The sequence below is a fragment of the Bubalus kerabau genome, chromosome 1 (genome assembly GCF_029407905.1).
Source record: "Bubalus kerabau isolate K-KA32 ecotype Philippines breed swamp buffalo chromosome 1, PCC_UOA_SB_1v2, whole genome shotgun sequence".
Lineage (NCBI taxonomy): Eukaryota > Metazoa > Chordata > Mammalia > Artiodactyla > Bovidae > Bubalus > Bubalus kerabau.
Genome location: NC_073624.1, coordinates 87,230,829 through 87,255,595, shown reverse-complemented (window position 1 = coordinate 87,255,595; position 24,767 = coordinate 87,230,829).

Sequence of the window (24,767 nt, the reverse complement as noted above, 5' to 3'; positions counted from 1 at the left end):
AATACTGAGCAGGCATTTCCTTTTACAAAGTATTTATTGTGTAGATAAGCTGTGGGGAAATCAAATGTGATTAAAATACAGTCACTGTTTCTCATATGCTTATAAGCATGAGTGTGAATAGCCATCATTACAAGGCAGAAGGAAAGATGCCAAATAGAATGTGTCTTAAGACTCCAGAGGAAGGAGTGATTAAATTTGATGGAAAGAATTTGGGTAGGATTTTGTGACCAGAGAAGCAAAGAAGGGTATTCTAGGCTAATGGAACAGTAAACATGAGCAAAAACTTGGAGGAATGAATAGTCATAGTACATATTTGAGAAGCGGTGAGTAAACCAATGTCTAGAGTGCAGAATGTACAGAGAAATTAGATGAAGTTGATGCTGGAAAAGGTAGGTTAGGGTTGGATGGAGAAGGGTCTCGGATGTTGTGCTACAAGTTTCATGGCAAAGATGTGGAGGTGTAGGAAGAGCCTAAGTACTTACTCTGAGAGGAGCATAATCCATCCTGTGTTTCAGGATGAAACGTGTCTAGCAAAGTAATGATGGTTTGGTGAAGCAAGAGTTTAGAGGCAGAGAGCTAGCTTATCAGGATGATAGCAATTATTAACAAATGATATCTTATGATTTTAGTAAAAGGTAATCACTCTCTCTTTAATGTACTGAAAAGCCTACTTTCTGCTTCTGAAGTGGCAAACGAGTCCTTTCATTGCCACCTCTGTTGTTGGTCCTGGCCTCTGATGTCTCACTCGATCCACATCAGCATTTCTCTCCCTGTAGGGCTTCCCAGGTGGTGCATCCACCTGCCAATGCAGGAGATGCAAGAGATGTGGGTTCAATCTCTGGGTCAGAAAGATCCCCTGGAGAAGGAAATGGCAACCTGCTCCAGTATTATTCTTGCCTGAAAAATTCCATGGACAGACGAGCTTGGCAGGTTGCAGTCCATAGGGCTGCAAAGATTTGGACACGACTGAGCACAGCACAACACGGCATAGCTGGCAGCTCTGTGGATCACAGGCTGCAACACTTCCCTGCACATCCAAGTGGTGCACAGGCCTGTTCCTGGGATAACGTATTCCTGGACATCTATGGACTCACCACTCTGTTCCCAAGTAAGGGATGTTCTTGTGATGGTTACAGGGACCGGGAGAGTCATGGATAGATAACTATCCAAGAACATCTTCTTTCCATAAATTTGTGATTTCAGGTTCTTTATAGAAGTGATACTTTTATTTTACAATTATACATGTATCTTCAGAGTAATAATAATGTAATCTTAATTTGAGTTTTTGTATTGACCACATTTATATCTATAATAATAGATAAAACAAATCAAAACACATAATTATAACTAAAACTCACCGGACACAACATTTTGCTGTATTGAGATGGGAATACCAGACCACCTGACCTGCCTCTTGAGAAACCTGTATGTAGGTCAGGAAGCAACAGTTAGAACTGGACATGGAACAACAGATTGGTTCCAAATAGGAAAAGGAGTACATCAAGGCTGTATATTGTCACCCTGCTTATTTAACTTATACGCAGAGTACATCATGAGAAACGCTGGGCTGGAAGAAGCACAAGCTGGAATCAAGATTGTTGGGAGAAATATCAATAGTCTCAGATATGCAGATGACACCACCCTTATGGCAGAAAGTGAAGAGGAACTAAAAAGTCTCTTGATGAAAGTGAAAGTGGAGAGTGAAAAAGTTGGCTTAAAGCTCAACATTGAGAAAATGAAGATCATGGCATCTGGTCCCATCATTTCATGGGAAATAGAAGGGGAAACAATGGAAACAGTGTCAGACTTTATTTTTTTGAGCTCCAAAATCACTGCAGATGGTGACTGCAGTGAAATTAAAAGAATGAAAATTATGAAATGAAAAAAATGAAATTAAAAGATGCTTACTCCTTGGAAGAAAAGTTATGACCAACCTAGATAGCATATTGAAAAGCAGAGACATTACTTTGCCAACAAAGGTCCGTCTAGTCAAGGCTATGCTTTTTCCTGTGGTCATGTATGGATGTGAGAGTTGGACTGTGAAGAAAGGTGAGCAACGAAGTATTGATGCTTTTGAACTGTGGTGTTGGAGAAGACTCTTGAAAGTCCCTTGGACTGCAAGGAGATCCAACCAGTCCATTCTGAAGGAGATCAGCCCTGGGATTTATTTGGAAGGAATGATGCTAAAGCTGAAACTCCAGTACTTTGGCCACCTCATGCGAGGAGTTGACTCATTGGAAAAGACTCTGATGCTGGGAGGGATTGGGGGCAGGAGGAGAAGGGGACGACAGAGGATGAGATGGCTGGATGGCATCACTGACTCGATGGACGTGAGTCTGAGTGAACTCCGGTTGTTTGTGATGGACAGGGAGGCCTGGCGTGCTGTGATTCATGGGGTCACAAAGAGTAGGACATGACTGAGCGACTGAACTGAACTGAACTGAAGATATCCTTAAAAAGCCATTTTAACTTATTAATTCTATAAAGATTAAGAATAAATTACTTGAAATGCTGGTTTTGATATAGTCTTATGTACTACTACTAAGATGAAAATTGGTAAGACTTTTATGGAAGGCCATTTTTCAATAACTGAAAGTTTCATGCTCCAGAATTTCTAAATTATATGTGAGGGAATTCATGCCAAAGAAATAATTTTAAAAATATATCAAAGATTATGGTATAATTATATTCATTACAATGCTAGTATTGGGAAATGAAAAAGACCTAATTGCTTAACAATAAGAGATTTGTTAACTGTTTTTTTTTTTAATTTACTCTACAAGGATATTTGGTTAGGAAAATAAAAAGCTATGACTTTCTTGTTCATTCTTTAAATTTCTTAGGAAAAGTTATCAAAACATTTAAAAATGTTCCCTATGTTAACTAAGACACTACTTATTTTTCTTTATACTCTATCCAAACAGTGGAAGAATAAATATGGCTAAAGATTTAGTGGTTAATTTTTTGTTTCTTCAATTAGCAGTCATTATTCTTCAAAACATAAATTTTAGAAACTATTATAAAAGTATTTGTATTTATGTAATTAAACCCATCAGATAAGTTTTATATCATTAATGATTTATTCTCTTTGAATCTTTTCCCATAGGTTTGGTTTAGGCTGCAGTGAGCCAGTTTTTTTAAAAAAAAATCTTTTTTTCTTTAAAATGTGTTTTATTTTTGAATGAGAAAAGAGATTTGAGTATCTAGCCAACTCATTAAATTCTTTTTCCTTTGCTTAAAAGAAATACCAAGAAAATTTTTTCTTGAATTCTATTGCTGATTTGATTTTCTCCTATTGAGTCTTTAGCTTTTATTCCCCTCTCAACACACAAATTTGGTTTCATTTGGTCTTTTCAAGTCTAGTGGGCTCTCAGTCTAAATTTTTTTTTATCTACCTGACAGTCAAAAGAACTCCTGGTTTCTATAAGGATTAAGTCAGGAAGCAGTTTCTAACTACAACAAATTGAAACGTTTGCACAAGGAAGTGTTGCTTTTATAAGTGATGGGAAACTTCAAATTTGATTACAAGCAACCTTTGGCTTCCTATCTGTTCAACAATAGGCCATGTTGTTAAGGGCAATTTCCATGCACAGCATGTGGGTCCCATTTTTTCATCCTTAGACATGGTTGTTTACTGTTCAGCACTGTTTATGCATTTTAATCAGGCTTTTTCAGTCTCCCTTAATAAATCACTACAAAGCGAATGTACCAAAACAAGAACTATTATGCAGTATTGGTTGCCCTTACACATTATTTGTTGCCCTGGAGTTTCACTCAGTACCCAAATTTAAAAAATAATGACCACAAGCACAAAACCATAGCTAAGAGTATTATATTTGGAATTGCAACATTTCTGGCTAAATACCCTCTTAGAGCGCCATTCTTTAACAGTAGGAGCCTGACTTTAAAATTCAGTTCAAGCAAGAATGACTTAACAATTGGAACCTGCCATCAGTCTTGGGGACTGAAAGTCTTTCTGATGGGGTGAAGCTGACAGCCTAGTTCCTGCCTGGCAGGCATTCACATGAAATGTGCCTGTATTAGTACAGATAAATGTTTAGACATTCAGGTATCTTGCTGTCTGAGAAGAGTATTACCGGTTAAGGCAATGGTAAGCAGGAGAAAAAGGAGTTCTCAGGCATTTATGCCTGAGTGAGAAAAAACAATGATGTGTTAGCATCATCTGGCAAGCAGGCAAAAGAAAGAGTGTGGCCTATCTCTCTTCCCTCTTTAAAGCTAAACTCTCATTTGCTTCTAAACAAAGACAAAAGTACACATTTCCCTCCAAGAATTTTTTGTTGTTGTTGAATTAAGTAGGTTTTCTTAACTTTGGTTTCCAGCATCAAAGACAGGTTATAATAAGCTATAATATTTTAAAGCCCAGGCCAGAGGTAAGAAAGCCTTAAAGGAAAAAGAAAGCAAGGAGCATTGTACAATGTAGATTTGCATTTTAAAACATGACAGCACTTAGAATTTAGATCCGCCTGTGTATTTCAGAATAGTCACTGGAAAATTAACAGCATAAATATGTATTACAATTTCTTGGGGACTTGGGAGGAAAGTTTATAAAAAATAGGAATTCCCAGAAAATGTTTTAAATGAATAGATGGTCCCCAAACCAAGTAATTATTTGGAAATGTGGATGCTAACCTACTTTACAAAATATCTTGTATTTCCCTTTGACATCACTGTGTAAAATCCATTGGAGTCCCATGGAATTCAGCAGAGGCAGGTGCTGTGCATAATTCCTTACAAACCCAGCCAGTCGAAGTGCTGTTTTGGACATGGCCTGGAGAGAATATTTCATGAGTGAGAAATCGAACTGTCATGTGTTTAATTAAGAGGCAGAATAAAGTGTTTAAGGACCTTTTCTGAAAGTATTCATCATGAAAGCGACAGCCGCACTTTTAGAGGTGTTCTGACTTTAATTCCTGTGCATCCAATGGTATAGTACACAAGTATTCCGCCTGAAAAACAGAAACGTGGCATTTAATTGACAAGTTTTCTAAATTGTAGCAAAATCTCCAGAAATTCACTCTTTACCTCTTTCTTTTTGACTATAAATTTTTAGTCCTTTTTCTTTTCCCAAATAATTTTTTTTTTTTTTTTTTCTTTGCAGCCCAGGTCCTCAAGCATTGATTCCTTTCCTCAAGATGTCCCCCTGGCTGCTGGTTGCAGTAGGGATAAAGTAACCTGGAAAATATCTTTTCACAACAACTCAATTTGTCTTTCAGGAAATTCATCATAATTCTCTTTATTTCTTTGTCCATAGAACTTTGAAGCACAGACTTTTAATTCATGACCCTGATTCATCCCCTTCTCTTTAGTGAATAAACGCACTTATGCATGGGTAAAGGACTACATTTCCCAGTCTGCTGTGGCTAGGTGTGATGATGTGACTATGTTCCAACAAATAAAAGACAAACAGGAGTATTGTGTAGACTCTCCAAGAAGTCTTCCTAGAAGGAAGGAGTTTCTTTAGCCTCCATGCTCACCTCAAAATCCAACTGCTTAGAATATACATGTGATGTTGGAGCTCTAGCAGCCATATGGACCCTGAGGATTAGAATCACGTCCTATAGATGGCAGAGTGGTAAACTGCAAGGATTGAGTCTTGGATAACTTTATGGAACTATGATTCCAGTCATGAGCAGTGTTAGGTTTTTCTGTTATACACAACTGAAATAATCTTAATTGGATACACCTAACTGAAATAGAGGGAAGTTTTTTTAAATGGTGATTTTGATATAATTAGAAGAAATTTATTAAGCTATTTTTTTAAAAAGGTCACAAAAAAAGACAGCTTAACACAGATGGAATTTTTATGCTCAGGAATTTTCCTTTTGAGTATGTGTTTTTGATAGCTAAGTATCTGTTTGAACCTGTAAATGTTTATGATTTGGACAAATTCTCCCTCTGGCCTATGGTAAAGTCATTGATTGGCCAACTATATAGAATTATTGGCATAAGACTTTGAATCTAATGCTGCCAGACATCTGGGGAACATGTTGGAGATTTGGGGTTTATATCTAGTTTGGTAAGTACAAAGCATTTTCTTTAAAGTTCTGCTTGCCTTAATAGTTCTGTCTTGGACTGCTCATGGCTAAAAAGAAACACATTTCCCAAATATATTAATCAGAATGATGCTATTATTATTTTATTATTATTATTGCAACATTTATTGAGCACTTACTACATATAAGTACTTTACTAAGAAGTACTTTACCTGTGTAATTTTATTTAATTCTTTCATTTATAAGATAGAGATATCATTGTTTTTATCATTTTACAGCTGAGGAGATCAAAGCCCAGAAAGTAAATCAGCAGTTTTAGGAACTGGAAGACAGGCAATTTAGACTTATCTCAGACAACTGGAAAAGTTGGGAGGAACCCCCAAAACATTTGCTTGAACATAACATTGCTGATACTGTTCATGGGGTTCTCAAGGCAAGAATACTGAAGTGGTTTGCCATTCCCTACTCCAATGGACTGCATTTTGTCAGAACTCTCTACCAAACCCATCTGTCTTGGGTGGCCCTAAATGGCATGGCTCATAGTTTCAATGAGTTAGACAAGGCTGTGATTCATGTGATCAGATTGGTTAGTTTTTTGTGATTGTGGTTTTCAGTCTGTTGGCCCTCTGATGGAGAAAGATATACAAAAAAGATCTTCACAACCCAGATAATCACGATGGTATGACCACTCACCTAGAGCCAGACATCCTGGAATGCGAAGTCAAGTGGGCCTTCGGAAGCATCACTACTAACAAAGCTAGTGGAGGTGATGGAATTCCAGATGAGCTATTTCAAATCCTAAAAGATGACGCTCTGAAAGTGCTGCACTCAATACGCCAGCAAATTTGGAAAGCTCAGCAGTGGCCACAGGACTGGAAAAAGTCAGTTTTCCTTCCAATCCCAAAGAAAAGCAATGACAAAGAATGCTCAAACTACGGCACAATTGCACTCATCTCACATGCTAGTAAAGTAATCCTCAAAATTCTCCAAGCCAGGCTTCAACAGTTCATGAACCGTGAACTTCCAGATGATCAAGCTGGATTTAGAAAAGGCAGAGGAACCAGAGATCAAATTGCCAACTTCCACTGGATTATCGAAAAAGCAAGAGAGTTCTAGAAAAACATCTACTTCTGCTTTATTGACTATGCCAAAGCCTTTGGCTGTGTAGATCACCACAAACTGTGAAAAATTCTTGAAGAGATGGGAATACCAGACCACCTGACCTGCCTCTTGAGAAATCTGTATGCGGGTCAGGAAGCAACAGTTAGAACTGGACATGGCACAACAGACTGGTTCCAAGTAGGAAAAGGAGTACATCAAGGCTGTATATTGTCACCCTGCTTATTTCACTTACCTGCAGAGTACATCATGAGAAATGCTGGGCTGGATGAAGCACAAGTTGGAATCAAGATTGCTGGGAGAAATATCAATAACCTCAGATATGCAGATGACACCACCCTTATGGCAGAAAGTGAAGAAGAACTAAAGAGCCTCTTGATGAAAGTGAAAGAGGAGAGTGAAAAAGTTGGTTTAAAGCTCAACATTCAGAAAACTACGATCATGACAATTGGTCCCATCACTTCATGGAAAATAGATGGAGAAACAGTGGAAACAGTAACAGACTTTATTTTTTTGGGCTCCAAAATCACTGCAGATGGTGACTGCAGCCATGAAATTAAAAGACGCTTACTCATTGGGAGAAAAGATATGACCAACCTAGACAGCATAATAAAAAGCAGAGACATTATTTTGCCAACAAAGGTCCATCTAGTCAAGACTATGGTTTTTCCAGTAGTTATGTAGGGATGTGAGAGTTGGACTATAAAGAAAGATGAGCACGGAAGAATCGATGTTTTTGAACTATGGTGTTGGAGAAGACGCTCGAGAGTCCCTTGGACTGCAAGGAGATCCAACCAGTCCATCCTAAAGGAAATCAGTCCTGAATATTCATTGGAAGGACTGATGTTGAAGCTGAGACTCCAATACTTTGGCCACCTGATGCAAAGAACTGACTCATTGGAAAAGACCCTGATGCTGGGAAAGACTGAAGGTGGGACGAGAAGGGAACAACAGATGAGATGGTTGGATGGCATCATTGACTCAATGGACATGAGTTTGAGTAAACTCTGGGAGTTGGTGATGGACAGGGAGGCCTGGTGTGCTGCAGTCCATGGGATCGGAAAGAGCTGGACATGACTGAGAGACTGAACTGAACTGAACATTGCTGATGAGGTAGTGAATAATTATAGCCCCCAATCCAGAAGAATACAGAAATAGAGAAATATGAGTTCAGTATTTGAGGAAGGGTATACAAGAAGATGGGAACAGTTCCCCTGTTGGAGCTTGAAAGTTTGCAAAGGATGGCTGAGGAGTACTTTTGATAGGTTCATAGGACTAGGGCAACAAAAGTTGGAGTCAAGGACTTGTTAATGTTGAGTGCTCAGGTGACTACTTTGGCTTGGGACCCTGAAGGACTACACTCTACTAACAAAGGTGAAACATAAGCAATCCAGCCCTTCTGTGTGTTCTAGAGAATTTCAGTTCTTGAAATTGATTAAAGGTAATTCTTGATTGCTAAAATCCTTAGATGCCTGGCAAAAGCAGATGGAAAATCTTCTCTGGAGAATGGTAACATTATCCCAGGTCTCAAAAATCATTTCACAAACAAATTTTTATACACAATGTGTGGTACACAATAAAAGATAACATGACACAAAATGAGTCAGTTAGCATAGAGAGAATTAGTAGAAACAACAGACCAAAACAACAACAACAACAACAAAAAACAAAAACAAAAAAATCCCCGGAAACCCAGAAGCTTCAGATATTAAATTAATAAGACACTGTTTTTAAAATAACTTCCTTGCCAAGTTCAAGGATATAAAAAATAAAATTAAAAAATTCAGTTGAGAGCTAGAAACTACAAAAAATATTGACATTTGACCTCTGCAAAATATCCTTATCCAAATAATTTTATAAGTAAAAAATGCAGCAATTAAAATCAAGAAGTTAATGAATTGATTAAACAGTGTATTAGACACAAATGAAGAAAGAATTGGTGAACTGAAAAGAGAGTTCAGAAGAAAGTATCTAAACTTCAGATGGAGAGATAAGGCAAAAGGTGATGAAAAGAAAAAGGAGAAGGAAAAAACAAGGAAAGAGTGTAAGGGTATAATCTATATTTAAATGAAGTACCAGAAAGAGATAAGAAAATGAAAAGAAGCAATATTTGAAGAGAGAATGGCAGACTTTTTCCAAAAGTTGCTGAAAGACAACAAAGGTTTAAGAAAGAACAACAGGTTTAAGAAGCTGGATATAACTGGATTCAGGATAAATAAAATGATATTCATATCTGGATACATCATAATAGAAATGAAAAAACAAACAATTAAAAAGAAGAAAAACAGCCAGGGGAAAAAAGATAACCACTAAAGTAATAACAGTCTGAGATGTGATCTATCAACTGTAACAGTGAAAATCAGATGGCAATTGTATGAAACCTCTAATGTGCCAATCTAGAATAATTTATCAAAATATCCTTCCATAGTAAAGATAAAATTTTAAAAATGGAGAGAACTTATTACCAGTAGAGGCTAAGTCACTTCAGTCGTGTCCGACTCTGTGTGACCCCACAGATGGCAGCCCACCAGGCTCCCCCGTCCCTGGGATTCTCCAGGCAAGAACACTGGAGTGGGTTGCCATTTCCTTCTCCAATGCATGAAAGGGAAAAGTGAAAGTGAACTCGCTCAGTCGTGTCCAACTCTTAGTGACCCCATGACTGTAGCCTACCAGGCTCCTCTGCCCATGGGATTTTCCAGGCAAGAGTACTGGAGTGGGGTGCCATTGCCTTCTCCGGAAACTTCCTTTAGGAAGAAGGAAAATGATGGTAAATAAAGAGTCAGAGACTAAGGAACATAAAAAGGAGAATAGAAATGATAAAAATTTGGGTAAATATAAGTAAATACTAACTGTATAAAATAATTATCATGACTCAAGTAATTAAAAATATATATGGGAGTTGAAACATGACAGTTTCATATATAGCTTATATATTGGGAACAGAGTTAATGGTGTTCAGTATTCCAAGATTGTTTCATTATCTCAGAAGGGAGTAAAAGCATCAACTAAGATTAGATTTTGATAAATTATGTATGAACGTTGAAACCTCTGAAAAAATCACTAAAGAATAACAAAAGAACTAATTTCCAAGCTAGTTGAGGAAAACTATGAAATAATAAAAATAATTGATCCAAAATAAAGGAAGAAAGGAGAGAAGGAACATAGAAGAAACAAGATGAATAGAAAAACTGAGTAAAATGGCATATTTTTATTTAAGTAAACCAATGCTTACCTTAAGTAGTAATGAATTGAACATCCAAATTAAAAGAAAAATATTGTCAGGCTGAATTAAAATATACAACTATCTATCTTTATAACAGATTCATCTAAAGCATGTATGCTATATATTCAGAAAAATTAAAGGTAAAAGAACAAAAGAGGCTCATTTTTACAGAAAGATAAACAATTATAAAAATGTATGAAATTAATAGTGGCCTCAGGAACTTCTCTGGTGGTCCAATGGCTAGGGTGCTTCAAATGCAGGGTGTGCAGGTTCAGTCCCTAGTCAGCAAACTAGGATCCCATATGTTGTGCGGTGTGGCTAAAAAAAGTGACCTCAAAATATACAAAGAAAAAAATTGACAAAACTACTGGAAAAAAACCCCATGATTATAATGAGTAACTGTTATAAGAGAGCAAGCAAAACATAAAACAAAATGAAGCAAGGATATAGAAGAATTGAACAACACAATTAACAATATAGACATGATGGAAATAGATGTAACACTCTACCCAACAACTGCAGAATGCACATTATTTTAAATCACGTACAGAATATTTACAAAGATTGACCATACACAAGCAAATTTCAAAAAATTTCAAAGGATGTTTTCACACCAAAATCGAGTAAGCTAAAAAATATGATGAAAAGAAAATTTGAAAATCCCAACATATTAGGCAATTAAAAATACACTTGTAAGTAATCAATATGTCAAAGGAGAAATTATAATACATTGGAAATTAGAAAATATTTTTAAATTTAAAACTTTCAGTAAAAGCAGTGCTTAGAAAATATGCAGTCTTAAAATGCAAAATACTTGGAAAAAATTCTGAAATTCATGACCTAAGTATCTATCTTAAGAAGTTAGAAAATGAATAGCAAAATTAACTCAAAGAAAGTAAATAGTAGGAAATAAAATAGAAGCAGAAATTAATGAAGCAGAAAGCAAAAAGATTAAGAAAAAATGTAAAAGATTTGACTAATATGCAAAGAATAAAAAGAGCACAGTTTTGTAAATCATGCAGATATAAAAAAGACAGTAAAAGGGTGTTAAAAATAATTTTATACCAGTAGAATAACAAATGAGGGGAAATAGGTATCAACACATTTCTGAAAAACATATTTAGTCCAATACTGACCCAAAAAGAAAATTTGAATATTCTTACAGTTGTTTAAAAAATTAATTTTAAACTCAAAATTTTCCTACAAAGTTCCAGGCCCACATAGTATAAGTGGCAAATTCTAAAATATATTTAAAGAAGAAATAGTTCCAGTTTTGTAAAACTCTCCCAGAAAAGTAGAAAAACACTTTTGTGAACTCATTTCCACAAGTTAGTATAACTTTAATCCAAAAGTCTGACAAGGACACTATGAGAAAGGAAGATTAAAGCCAATCTTATTTATAAACATGGATGGACATAACAAATCAAATTCAACAATAATATCAAAAATATATAATAGATTAATTATATCATAAATTGGCTGGGTCTTCAAAAATTCTAGATTAGATACAATTTGCTAATGAATTAGTATAATTTGTCACATTAATGAAGTTAAGGAGAAAAATATCATTGCAATAGATGCAAAAAAATGCAGCTTCCATTATAATTTAAAATTCTTTTAGTAAACTAGGAGTGGTTTATTGATAGAGGGTTTTTAAAAACCCTTAGAGATATCATCAAATTTGATGATGGTTAAATGTTGAAAGCTTTCTCTTAAAATGAAAAACAAGACAAGGGTATCTGCTTACCATTGTATCTGTATACTAGGGAAACTCTTATGTGTATGTAACAGAAGGCCCTATAAAATATGGGTTAAATCATGAGAAAAAATTTTAATCTAACATAACAGTTCAGTTCAATTCAGTTGCTCAGTCATGTCCGACTCTTTGCGACCCCATGGACTGCAGCACACCAGGCTTCCCTGTCCATCACCAACTCCCACAGTTTATTCAAACTCATGTCCATTGACTCAGTGATGCCATCCAACCATCTCATCTTCTGTCATCCCCTTCTCCTTCCGCCTTCAATCTTTCCCAGCATCAGGGTCTTTTCCAATGAGTCAGTTCTTCTCATCAAGTGGCCAAAGTTTTGGAGTTTCAGCTTCAGCATCAAGCCTTCCAATGAATATTCAGGACTGATTGATTTCCTTTAGGAATGGACTGGTTGGATCTCCTTGCAGTTCAAGGGACTCTCAAGAGTTTTCTCCAACACCACACTTCAAAAGCATCAATTCTTCAATGCTCAGCTTTCTTTAACATAAAAGGAACTCTGCTAAAAAGTGCCTGGATTTTCCCAGAGGCTTAGTAATGTCATAAAGGATCCAAACTCTTTCTCCTCTGTTCCCCTCAGGTTGGTTCTTTGGCTTACCCTTTCATATTTTTCAAGATGGCTGCCACAACTTCAGGCATCAGAGAGAGAACGATATTTGGCCAAAGAAGAACTGCATTGCATTCATTACTTCCTATTCTCTATTTAACAGCAAGGAAAACCTGTCCTAGGATATCTCTAGCAGGCTTCCTTTACAGCCCATTGGATAGCATTGGATCACAGGCCAATACCTAACCTCAAGGGAAGCCACAAGAATCATCGGTATTTTTGGCCTCTATAGGGATGTAAAGGCTCTGTCAACCAGAAAAAGGCAAAGGAGAATAGGTAGAGAATGTCTTTTGTATGGTGAACAATAATGTCTGCCATAGACAGCTTAAGTAACTCACCCAAGGTCACATTTCTAGTAAGTGGCAGAGCTGGGATTTGAACTGAAGCAGCCTGACACACTCTGAAAGCCTATACATTCTTGGCCTAGTATATGACTTTGAAAACAGTGTACTTTAACTTAATTCTCCATCCAGAACCGATAAAATCATCTGAATACATTGACTCTCAGTGCCACCCTCAAAGTCTTTATAGTACTCTATTACAGTATTCACAGAAATTAATTGACAGTAATTGAAAAGCTTAAATAAGCTAAAATTCATCTGTTTTTCACAGAAAAGTTTTAATTTCACAGAGAACTTTTTTATAAATAATTATTTATAACATTTGGGAATTTTAAAATCAATCTATTATGTGTTTGAAAGAATGTGAGAACAGCTCATCAACTTTGCAAAGCAGTAATATGCATACAAATCACATAAAAGGTTTATAATAAGATTAAGTATCACTAAGCAGAAAAAGAAACACAAAATACAAGCACACATTTAAAAATAAAATGGGTACATCTTAAAATAAATCTTTTCAGCAAAGTTAAAGTAGTAGAAGATGCTTATGCGGGAAAAAAAGTTTTAAAATTGTGAAATCATATTTTTACTTTATAGAACACAAAATTATATGAATACTATTAAAATTACATTATAACAGAACAATTGTACCTATTTATCACCTGTTGTAATAAAAGCAGATACAGCTAATTGATTTAAAATACCCTCAAGTAGTTTTAATTATATAAACAAAAACTAGCTTCTATAAACATGTGTGTGTGCATGTGTATATTTAAAATTGGTAAGCAAAATAACTTCATGAAATTAAGTTACTCGGCCCTAATCATTACTATGAGGCCAGAGTCTTTTAGCTTCCATCGTCTATGGTTGTATTTTTATACTGAAACAAGACCACATATTGCAATAAATAATAATTTTTTTTTCCAATTTCCAGTACAACTTGGGCAGTATTTTATCTTCACATCTTTGTGGGTATTTCTATGGTTTACAAATTAAAAATGACTACTCAGCTCTATGCTGTCTATCCCCAAAGGCACTGGCCAGTCTTGCTTGAGATGAGGGAGAATGGGGTAGAGACAGGAGGACTCCTATACCTGGGTCCCTGCAGGTTATTTTCTACCATCTTACGTACAGTGCTGAAGTCTGGAGGCCCCAGGGTGAATAAAGGGGAGAACTCAATAAATGAGTCAGTACATTTCTATTGACCTTTGACAACAGTTCTAGGTACTATGGAGAGTAGAAACCACCCTATATCTGTGGTTCAGGGGCTCACAATCTATTGTGGGAGACATAATTATATATAAGTGAATAGGTAAGTGGCAGATTACATTAGGCAATTATAGTGATATGTGCAGAAATCAATCCTGACTAGGTAAGAATATGGGGAAATTTCCTAGAAGCAGCAGGAGAGAGTAGTGGTAAAGCCATACTGTGCAGTAGGAACAGTTTGAACCACAAGTATATTGGTATGTGGAAGGTTTTAAATTGAATGGGTAGAGGATTTCAGAGGAGTATGCTTGAGATCAGACTGGAAAGGTAGGGAACAAACTCCTTACTAAATCCCTTTTATTAATATGTCATATTTCCCCAATTGAAATCATCACAGGAAGTCTAAGCCTTTACGGTCTTCCTGTATTGCCCGAACACTTGCTGTCCCTGTACATCCAATAGTCTAACCCAAATCCCACCCATCCTTGATCTCCAAATCCTTCCACGATGCCCTTTGGAGCTTCTCATTGCCATCAGCAAAGTCCCCTCTATCCTCGATTTCTTTCTCCGAAGGCGCCATTCACATACTTGCTCTAACACAAATCTTGTACTTCTCTAAGAGCAGAGCGTCACCCAAGCCTTCTCAAGTAATGCCTGCTCCCACCTCCATCTTGCAAATCACTGGACCTGAAAGTGAGATGGCTGCCCTTTTACTCCTTTTTGTTATTTCCCAACAACTATTCTTACCTCCTTGCTTAAAAATTCCTCTTCTTTTGATGAATTATATTGGTTTATCACCCTTCACTCCACCACAGTGCAGACATCCATGATCCTTCTGGTCACTTTTCCTTACTCACTGAAGATTTTAGCACATCCCTCACTGCTTTTCAAACGACTGCACATGACTCAACGAACTGTCGTCATTTTTGGTCATTTCTCTTTCCACACGACTGTTTCATCCCAAATCCTGAAATTTCAGTTCCTCCCCAACCTTCTTCCTGCCGGTGATCTTGTCTTCACTCCTCCTGGTACCTACTTCCAGAGAACTTGTCATTATCATACAACCACCACCACCACCAGCACCATCCAACCCATCTTATTAATCAGTTTAGGCTTCTGTCACAGAATGCCATAGACTGGGTGGCTTAGACAAAAACATATATTTCTCACAGTTTGGAGGCTGTGAAGTTCAAAGTCAAGTCCCAGATCAAGGTAGATCCAGTGTTTGGTGAGGGCACTCTTTCTGGTTTGCAGAAGCCATCTTCCTCTTGTATCCTCACATGGCTGAGAGAAAAACCATCTCTCTGGAGTCTCTTCTTATAAGGATACTCATCCCATTCAGGAGGACTCCATCTTCATGACCTTATTCATTTCCAAAGTCTCTACCTCCTAAGACAATTACATTGGGAGTTGGGATTTCAAAGTATGGATTTTGAGGGGACACAACATTCAGTCTGTAGCACTCCCAACAGCAAGCGTCCTACTCTCTAGAGAGCACCACTTAATATCCTTTTAGTTCAGTTCTTCAAACACTAAGATTTTCACAAATCTTTGAGCCCATGGGAACTTTTTTGAGCCCATTGACCTCACCAACTTTTTCAGTTCATCACCCACCTATGTACTCACAACTCTTTTTACCCAGCTTAGGTTCCATTGTTAATTATTATAAGTCCCTTCAATCTAAACTCAGCTTCTTGCCCTTCTGTCCCCCTGCTGTATTCACTGGAAAAAAATACAAACCATGTTTAAGTCCAATTCTCCATCTTCTCTGCTCCTGGTGCAGCTAAACCCAAAATCACACAGAATGCTCTTGTTTTAAATTTACAACCACAAATCTTAAGTGGGATCTCCAACATCTGTCAATTCACTTCCTTATTTTCTGAGAATACTTTACAAAAAAAATAAAAAAGTTTCCTTTGTCCTCAAATGTAAAATTGACTCCTTCTCCACTCTTTCACTGTTGGTCTCTTTATTTATTTCATTATATGGAAAAGTAATTGGTTAAGAACTTATTTTAAATCTACTAACCAATGACATCTGCACTTAACAGCTTTTGCCTTTCCACCTGTTGAAATGGATAAATTGTCTAGACTCCCATGTAAGGCCAAGTAATCCAGTTGTACCTGGACCAGTAGTCCAGGTATGCAGGTGAGGATCTTCTCACCTACCCTCAGACTTAGCTTCTGTCATTAGCCCTTCTTTTTTCTGAATTATCATTTTTTCCGTAACACTTTTCTTATTCTTATTAGTGCCTTAGAAAATGAAGCAAAACAAAAAACCTTACACATTCCCATTCAGATAATGCTCCACCACTCTACTCCCCTTTATAATAAAATTCTTCAAGAGATGTCCTTAAATGCATTGCCACTCCTTCATCTCCTATATTCTTTTTTTTTTAATTAAAGTATAGTTGATTTATAATGTTGTGTTAGTTTCAGGTATACAAGAAAGTTATTCAGTCATATATATTCTTTTTCAGATTCTTTTCCATTATATGTTATTACAGGATATTGAATAGAGTTCACTGTGCTATGCAGTAGGTCCTTGTTGGTTATCTATTTTACATACAGCAGTGAATATCTGTTCATCCCAAACTCCTAATTTCTCCCTCACCCTTTCCACTTTGTTAAGCATTAGTTTGTTTTCTCTCCCTGAGTGTATTTCTGTTTTGCAAATAAGTTCATTTGTATCATTTTTTAATATTCCACATATAAGTGATATCATATGGTATTTGTCCTTCTCTTTCTTCACTAAATATGATAATTTCTGGGTCCATCCATGCTGCTGCAAATGGCATTACTTCATTCTTTTTTATGGCTGATTTATATTCTATTATATATATATATATACATATATATATACCACATCTTTCCTATACATTCATCTATTGGTGGACATTTAGGTTGCTTTCATGTCTTGTCTACTATAAATAGACTTCTATATTCTTTGACCCATTACAATCAGGCTTTAGTCTTTAGACCAGGTCTAAAACAAGGTCCCTACAAACTCAGTTTTGTCAAATGTAGTCATTCCTTTTAAAAAGTGTATTTCCAATTTAAAAAGTAAGGATAACTCGGCAGTAGAGTTTGGTCGAGAAGAGCCTTGCTACTAAGTATGATTCATGAACAAGCAACATCTACATCTCTTGGGATCCTACTAGAAGTGCAGACTCTCACGTCCCATCCAAGACTTTGGGCAACCTCTCTGAGCCTCAGTCTATCTCTAAAATGGATAATAGTCAAGTCTCGATCCCTGCCTTACTCAGTCTTGCTGCAGAAGCTGACTGGTTGGCTCTTCTTTCTTCTTCAACAGCTTTGTTTACTTGGCTTCTAGGATGACACATGGTCCTGGTTTGCCTCTAACCTTAACTGCAACTCTTAGTCAGACTCTTTTGAATTCTTCTACGTCTTGACCTGTAATTGTTGGATTGCTCATGATATTCTTTTTCACAGTTGTCCTAACCATCATGAACACACAAACTATAAATATTTCCATGATGTGATTCCTGAAGTCTCTGGACCATCACTTGAAGCTTCAGGCAATATTGTCTATTTGCTTCTTCATGTGTATGAGTGTGTGTGAGTGTGTTCCATCACCCAGTTGTTTCCAGTTCTTTGCATCTCCATCGACTGTAGCCCACCAGGCTCCTCTGTTCGTGGAATTTTCCAGGCAGGAATACTGGAACAGGGTCTTCATTTCCTCCTCCAGGGATCTTCCCAACCCAGGGATCAAACCTGCATCTCTTGCATCTCCTGCATTGGCAGGCAGATACTTTACTACTGCTCCAGCTGGGGAGCTTGTTTTTCAAGTGTACAAGTAGTATAATTTTTTATGTGGGCCACTGCATGAAAATGATTAGAAAGTACTTTCAGGATGATCACACCCAATTGCTTGGTTTTAAATACCATTTATAGGGAACTCCTTGGCAGTCCAGTTGTTAGGATGCCCACCTCCACCGCAGGGGGCAAAAGTTTGATTCCTGGTTGGGGAACTAAGATCCCCATGCCATGCGGCATGGCCAAAATAAATAAATAAAAATAAGTAAATACTATTTATATATTGATGATTTTCAAATTTGTATTTCTAACGTCAACTTTCCCCTGAACTCCAAGTTCCTGTATCTAGTTTCCTATGAAATATCTTCACTTCTATGTCTAATAGGTCATCCCTAACTAAAACTATCAAAACTGATCTCCTCACACCTCATGGAATCTCATGGCATTCAGGGAAAATGAAAAAAGGAGGAATTCTTGACTTACCTATTTACAGAAGCAAATATGGGAACAAAATTCAAAACAGTCCCCAAATATGACCACTTCAGGGGTTTCCTCATAGCTCAGTGGGTAAAGAATCCTCCTGCAACACAGGAGACCCCAGTTTGATTCCTGGGTTGGAAGATCCTGTGGAGAAGGGAAAGGTTGCCCACTCCAGCATTCTGGTCTAGAGAATTCCATGGACTGTATAGTCCTTGGGGTCGCAAAGAGTCAGACACGACTGAGTGACTTTCATCTTCAGTTTCACGACAACTTCTCATTGCCTCTACTACCTCTACCCTATTCCACACCACCATTACCCTTATTTAAATGTATATGATTCCCTTCCAATTTCCCTACTTAGAGGATTGAGTGACTATTGGACAATGTAAACAAATCACCTAATTGCCCTGCTCCTGACTTTTCATTGGTTGCCCATCACTTAGAATAAAAAAGTCCTTTGGATGCTTATTAATCTATACATGATCTGGCTTCAGGTTCTCTCTCCAAGATCAATTCCCCTCTCTCCCCAGCCAACCACATCCCATCCATACTGGTCTCCTTGCCTGTGTGCGTGCTTAGCTGCTTCAGTCATGTCCAATTCTTTGTGACCCTACAGACTGTGGGCCACCAGGTTCCTCTGTCCATGGGATTCTCCAGGCAAGAACACTGGAGTGGGTAGCCATGCCCTTCTCCAGGTGATCTTACTGGCCCAGAGATTGAACCTGCATCTCCTGCACTGCAGGTGGATTATTTTACCCACAGAACCACCTGGATAGCCCCACTGTTCTCCTTGCTGCTGCTGCTGCTGCTGCTAAGTCGCTTCAGTCGTGTCCGACTCTGTGCGACCCCATAGACGGCAGCCCACCAGGCTCCCCCGTCCCTGGGATTCTTCAGGCAAGAATTCTGGAGTGGGTTGCCATTTCCTCCTCCAATGCATGAAAGTGAAAGTGAAGTCGCTCAGTCATGTCTGACTCTTCGTGACCCCGTGGACTGCAGCCCACCAGGCTCCTCCGTCCATGGGATTTTCCAGGCAAGAGTACTGGAGTGGGGTGCCATTGCATTCTCCCACTGTTCTCCTTACTGTTCTTCAAAACCAAGTGTGCACTCATCTCAGGCCCATATTCCTTAGCTGCTAATCCTTTGTCCTAGATATTTTCAAGATTTGTGTCCATTCAGAAATTTGTTGAGATATTATTACCTTCTTACATTGGCTTTTACAAAAGTCCCAACCAAAATAACTTGACATTCCTCCCCTCACTTTGCTTTATTTTCTTAGTAGCAGTCAATTTTACCTGCCAACACAATTTATATTTATTCTTTGTTTGTTGTCTGTTTTCACTTGAGCAAGTTCTGAGACATAGGAAGCACTTGTTTTGTTCACTTCTGAGTTCTCAGTACCTAGAACAATACCAGGCTACCAATGCAGCTCAGTAAATGTTCATCTAGTTAATTTTGAGTGAAGAAATGTTGTATGATACATTGGCATGGAGGTGTGGTTGGAGAAAATACAGGTAAGAAGCAAGGAATGTGGCTGGGATGCTTTTTGCAATAATTCAGGTCAGGGATAAGACTTGGTGCTAAAACAGCACATTGGAAATAGTTTTCAAAAGAAAGCAGGAAAAAACATACAAGCTTGAAAACCCAACAAGAGTCATTTTGATGCCCTCCTGGGATTAAAAAGTTGAATGAGGTGTCATGATGAGGTGACACTCAGGTAGTTAAACATTTTATTCAACATGTATATTACCATATATAATGTGGCACATATGGAGAGAATAATATAAGTTTCCTCTTTGAGAAAGAAAAAATATGAAATCAGAAATCTGAGTCTCCCTTTAAGAACCAAATCAACTTTTATTAAAGGGAGGTGATGAATCAAAGAGTACTTTATTTATTCAGATACTTTCTTGTAAAATGTGTATGTATTAAGGAGGCTAAATTTGGCTAGCTAACTAAACACATTTTAAGATTAAATTTGAATGCTCTGTGCTTTATCATAAGTGACATATTTCTTTGTTAAATTTCCTGCCATTCAATGTAAAGAAAAAGGAACTTTTTAATTAGATGTTATCATCATTATAACAGAGCTTATCTTTTATAAACTGTTGTTCTTAGCTTTTTAATAGATGCCAAGATTTGAGAAATATAAATAGTAAAAAAGTAATAACAATGGCTACTGCAGGCAATAGGAATAGTCTATAAATTATACTTATTAATGGTTACTTCAGAAACAATGGAATTTAACTTAAATTACTTTATAAAAATATTTTCCTGTCTAGAATTCAGCTCTTCAGTCTCCAGCACTCTAAGAACTTCCATACAATTCCTTGTATCTGAAACAGCAGTTTGATTTACTGATACAGCTTTTTGCAGCAAGTTCATATTAAATAAAATGTTCGTCTGTTTCAAAACATAAAACACAATAGTAAGCTTTGTTTTTTTTACTATTCAACATAAGCAATGTACCTACGGGTAGGAATGAACAGAACTGACAGACTGGCATCATGCACATGGAGCTGCATATTTACATGAACAGAACTGATGACCAAGCTGCATTCACCTGGAGCTTAATAAGGTGCAGAGGACAGCCATTAAATGAAAAACAAATGATCTGATTACACTTAAATACAATATTTGGGGTACTCTGAAAGTGGATAACATGAGTTTAACCTCAGCTGACTGTAAGATTAGGGAACTCAGGGAAGGTTTCCCAAGGAAGTGACACTTAAGCTCAGACTAAAAAGGCAAGCCAGCATTTTCCAGGTGAAGCTGAGAATGAGGCTTTCTGGCAGCAGAAAGAGAATGTGAAAAGGCTCAGGGATAGGAAGGGAAAAAAAAACACCTTCAAAGGAACCAAAGAAAGAGCAGTAACCCAGGGGAAACTGATTGAGATGCCAGGAGGCAGATCATCCAGGGCTTAGAAGAACATGTACCATTCTGAAAAAGAGAAATGAAAACCATGAAGAGTTTTAAGCAGGTGAGTTATATAACTAGATTAATACTTTATAAAAAGATTAATATGGTTCCTATTGAAAAACAAAGCATTTCCATTTTTGGTAATATGGTGTCTTAAAATCCCTACTCCTATAAAACAATTAAAAATTATGGGGTAAAATATGACCTGTTCACTTGAAATATATAGCTTGGGTTTCAGTTTCAATTGCTCAATTTGCATCTTCCCAAAGTCTCATCTTAGCAAGACTGGAAAAATTGGAACAAGCAGCCACAAAGTATCTCTAGAGTGATACACATTAAAGTCAGATCATAGTGGGGGCTTCCCTGGTGGCTTAGATGGTAAAGCGTCTGCCTGCAATGCGGGAGACTTGGGTTCGATCCCTGGGTCAGGAAGATCCCCTGGAGTAGGAAATGGCAAACCACTCCAGTACTCTTGCCTGGAAAATTCAATGGATGGAGGAACCTGGTAGGCTACAGTCCATGGGATCGCAAAAAGTCGGACACTACTGAGCAACTTCACTGGTTCATAGTGGGTTTCTCTAAGATACAACTCCATTAAAAATGACCTCATGATCAAACGCTGCAATACATAAGGAAGCAATCTAGCAAAAGCAAATATCATGTGACACATTAAAAACAGATATGGAACTTTAGGATCTTCAGATAACAGAATTATTAATAGAACCCATAAAATAAGTATTCTTAAATTGTTTAAAGACATTTAAAAGAATGAAAATATAAGAAAAGATCACTACAGTATTACAAAAGACCACAAAGATTTAAAAATAGAATTTTAAAAATTAAAGTTGAAAATATAATCATTTAAGTAAAAATTTCACTAAATCAAATAGCAAATATTTAATTTGTTGAAATAGTGTCTAGAATATAGATATAAGGAACTTACCTAGAAGACTGAAGAAATGAAAAGATGAAAATGTAAATAAGAGAAATGGAAAATCAAGCAAAAAACGTCTGGAATTTGTCCAATAGGATTTTAGAAAAGACAGATTAAAGAACAGTTTGAAGAGAAGTTACATTTAATGAGATAATAGCTGAGAATATTTTAGAATCGATCCCCTGTATGAATCATCATATTCAGGAAGCACTACAAGTTCTGAAAAGGGTTTTTCAAAAAGGGTAAAAAGTAATCATTAGATATATTATAGTGAAACCTTATAAGCAAGCAAGCAAGAAAAGATAGATTATAAGCATACATTAGAGATATTGCAGATTCAATTCCAGACCACTGCAATAAGCAAATATTTTAATCAAGTGAGTTTCACAAACTTTTTGGTTTCTAAGTGCCTATAAACATTATTTTTACACTATACAAAATAGTATATGAAGTGTGCAACTATAAATTCAAGGTTTGTGGCAAGCTGGAATCAGGCAAATCTATTGGTGCCATTTTAAAAACAGCATGTGCTCCCTTTGTGTCTCTGTCACATTTAGGCAAACTGCAATTTTTTAGACATAATGCTATTGTATACTTAATAGACTACAGTGTGGTGTAAATGTAACTTTTATATTCAGTGGGAAGCCAAAAAATTTATGTAACTTATTTTATTGCCTACTCACTGTATTGTCACCACAATGAAACTGAATCCACAATATTTCCGAGGTATGACTGTAATTCTTTTAGTCTGGTAAAACAATCTATTTCTTAACTAAAAAAAGGCAGTCTGGCTATTTAAGAAAGACATAGGAAATTGTTTCCTTAATTAGGAGTTATTAAGGCATTATTACTTTTTTTAATTTTATTTTATTTTTAAACTTTACAATTCCGCCACAGGTATACATGTGTTCCCCATCCTGAACCCTCCTCCCTCCCCATACCATCCCTCTGGGTCGTCCCAGTGCACCAGCCCCAAGCATCCAGTATAGTGCATCGAACCTGGACTGGCAACTCGTTTCATACATGATATTATACATGTTTCAATGCCATTCTCCCAAATCTTCCCACCCTCTCCCTCTCCCACAGAGTCCATAAGACTGTTCTATACATCAGTGTCTCTTTTGCCATCTGGTACACAGGGTTATTGTTACCATCTTTCTAAATTCCATATATATGCGTTAGTATACTGTATTGGTGTTTTTCTTTCTGGCTTACTTCACTCTGTACAATAGGCTCCAGTTTCATCCATCTCATTAGAACTGATTCAAATGTATTCTTTTTAATGGCTGAGTAATACTCCATTGTGTATATGTACCACTGCTTTCTTATCCATTCATCTGCTGATGGACATCTAGGTTGCTTCCATGTCCTGGCTATTATAAACAGTGCTGCGATGAACATTGGGGTACACGTGTCTCTTTCCCTTCTGGTTTCCTCAGTGTGTATGCCCAGTAGTGGGATTGCTGGATCATAAGGCAGTTCTATTTCCAGTTTTTAAAGGAATCTCCACACTGTTTTCCATAGTGGCTGTACTAGTTTGCATTCCCACCAACAATGTAAGAGGGTTCCCTTTTCTCCACACCCTCTCCAGCATTTATTGCTTGTAGACTTTTGGATTGCAGCCATTCTGACTGGTGTGAAATGGTACCTCATAGTGGTTTTGATTGGCATTTCTCTGATAATGAGTGATGTTGAGCATCTTTTCATGTGTTGTTAGCCATCTGTATGTCTTCTTTGGAGAAATGTCTATTTAGTTCTTTGGCCCATTTTTTGATTGGGTCATTTATTTTTCTGGAGTTGAGCTCTAGGAGTTGCTTGTATATTTTTGAGATTAGTTGTTTGTCAGTTGCTTCATTTGCTATTATTTTCTCCCATTCTGAAGGCTGTCTTTTCACCTTGCTAACAGTTTCCTTTGATGTGCAGAAGCTTTTAAGTTTAATTAGGTCCCATTTGTTTATTTTTGCTTTTATTTCCAATATTCTGGGAAGTGGGTCATAGAGGATCCTGCTGTGATGTATGTCAGAGAGTGTTTTGCCTATGTTCTCCTCTAGGAGTTTTATAGTTTCTGGTCTTAGGTTTAGATCTTTAATCCATTTTGAGTTTATTTTTGTGTATGGTGTTAGAAAGTGTTCTAGTTTCATTCTGCTGTGATGTATGTCAGAGAGTGTTTTGCCTATGTTCTCCTCTAGGAGTTTTATAGTTTCTGGTCTTAGGTTTAGATCTTTAATCCATTTTGAGTTTATTTTTGTGTATGGTGTTAGAAAGTGTTCTAGTTTCATTCTTTTACAAGTGGTTGACCAGATTTCCCAGCACCACTTGTTAAAGAGATTGTCTTTAATCCATTGTATATTCTTGCCTCCTTTGTCAAAGATAAGGTGTC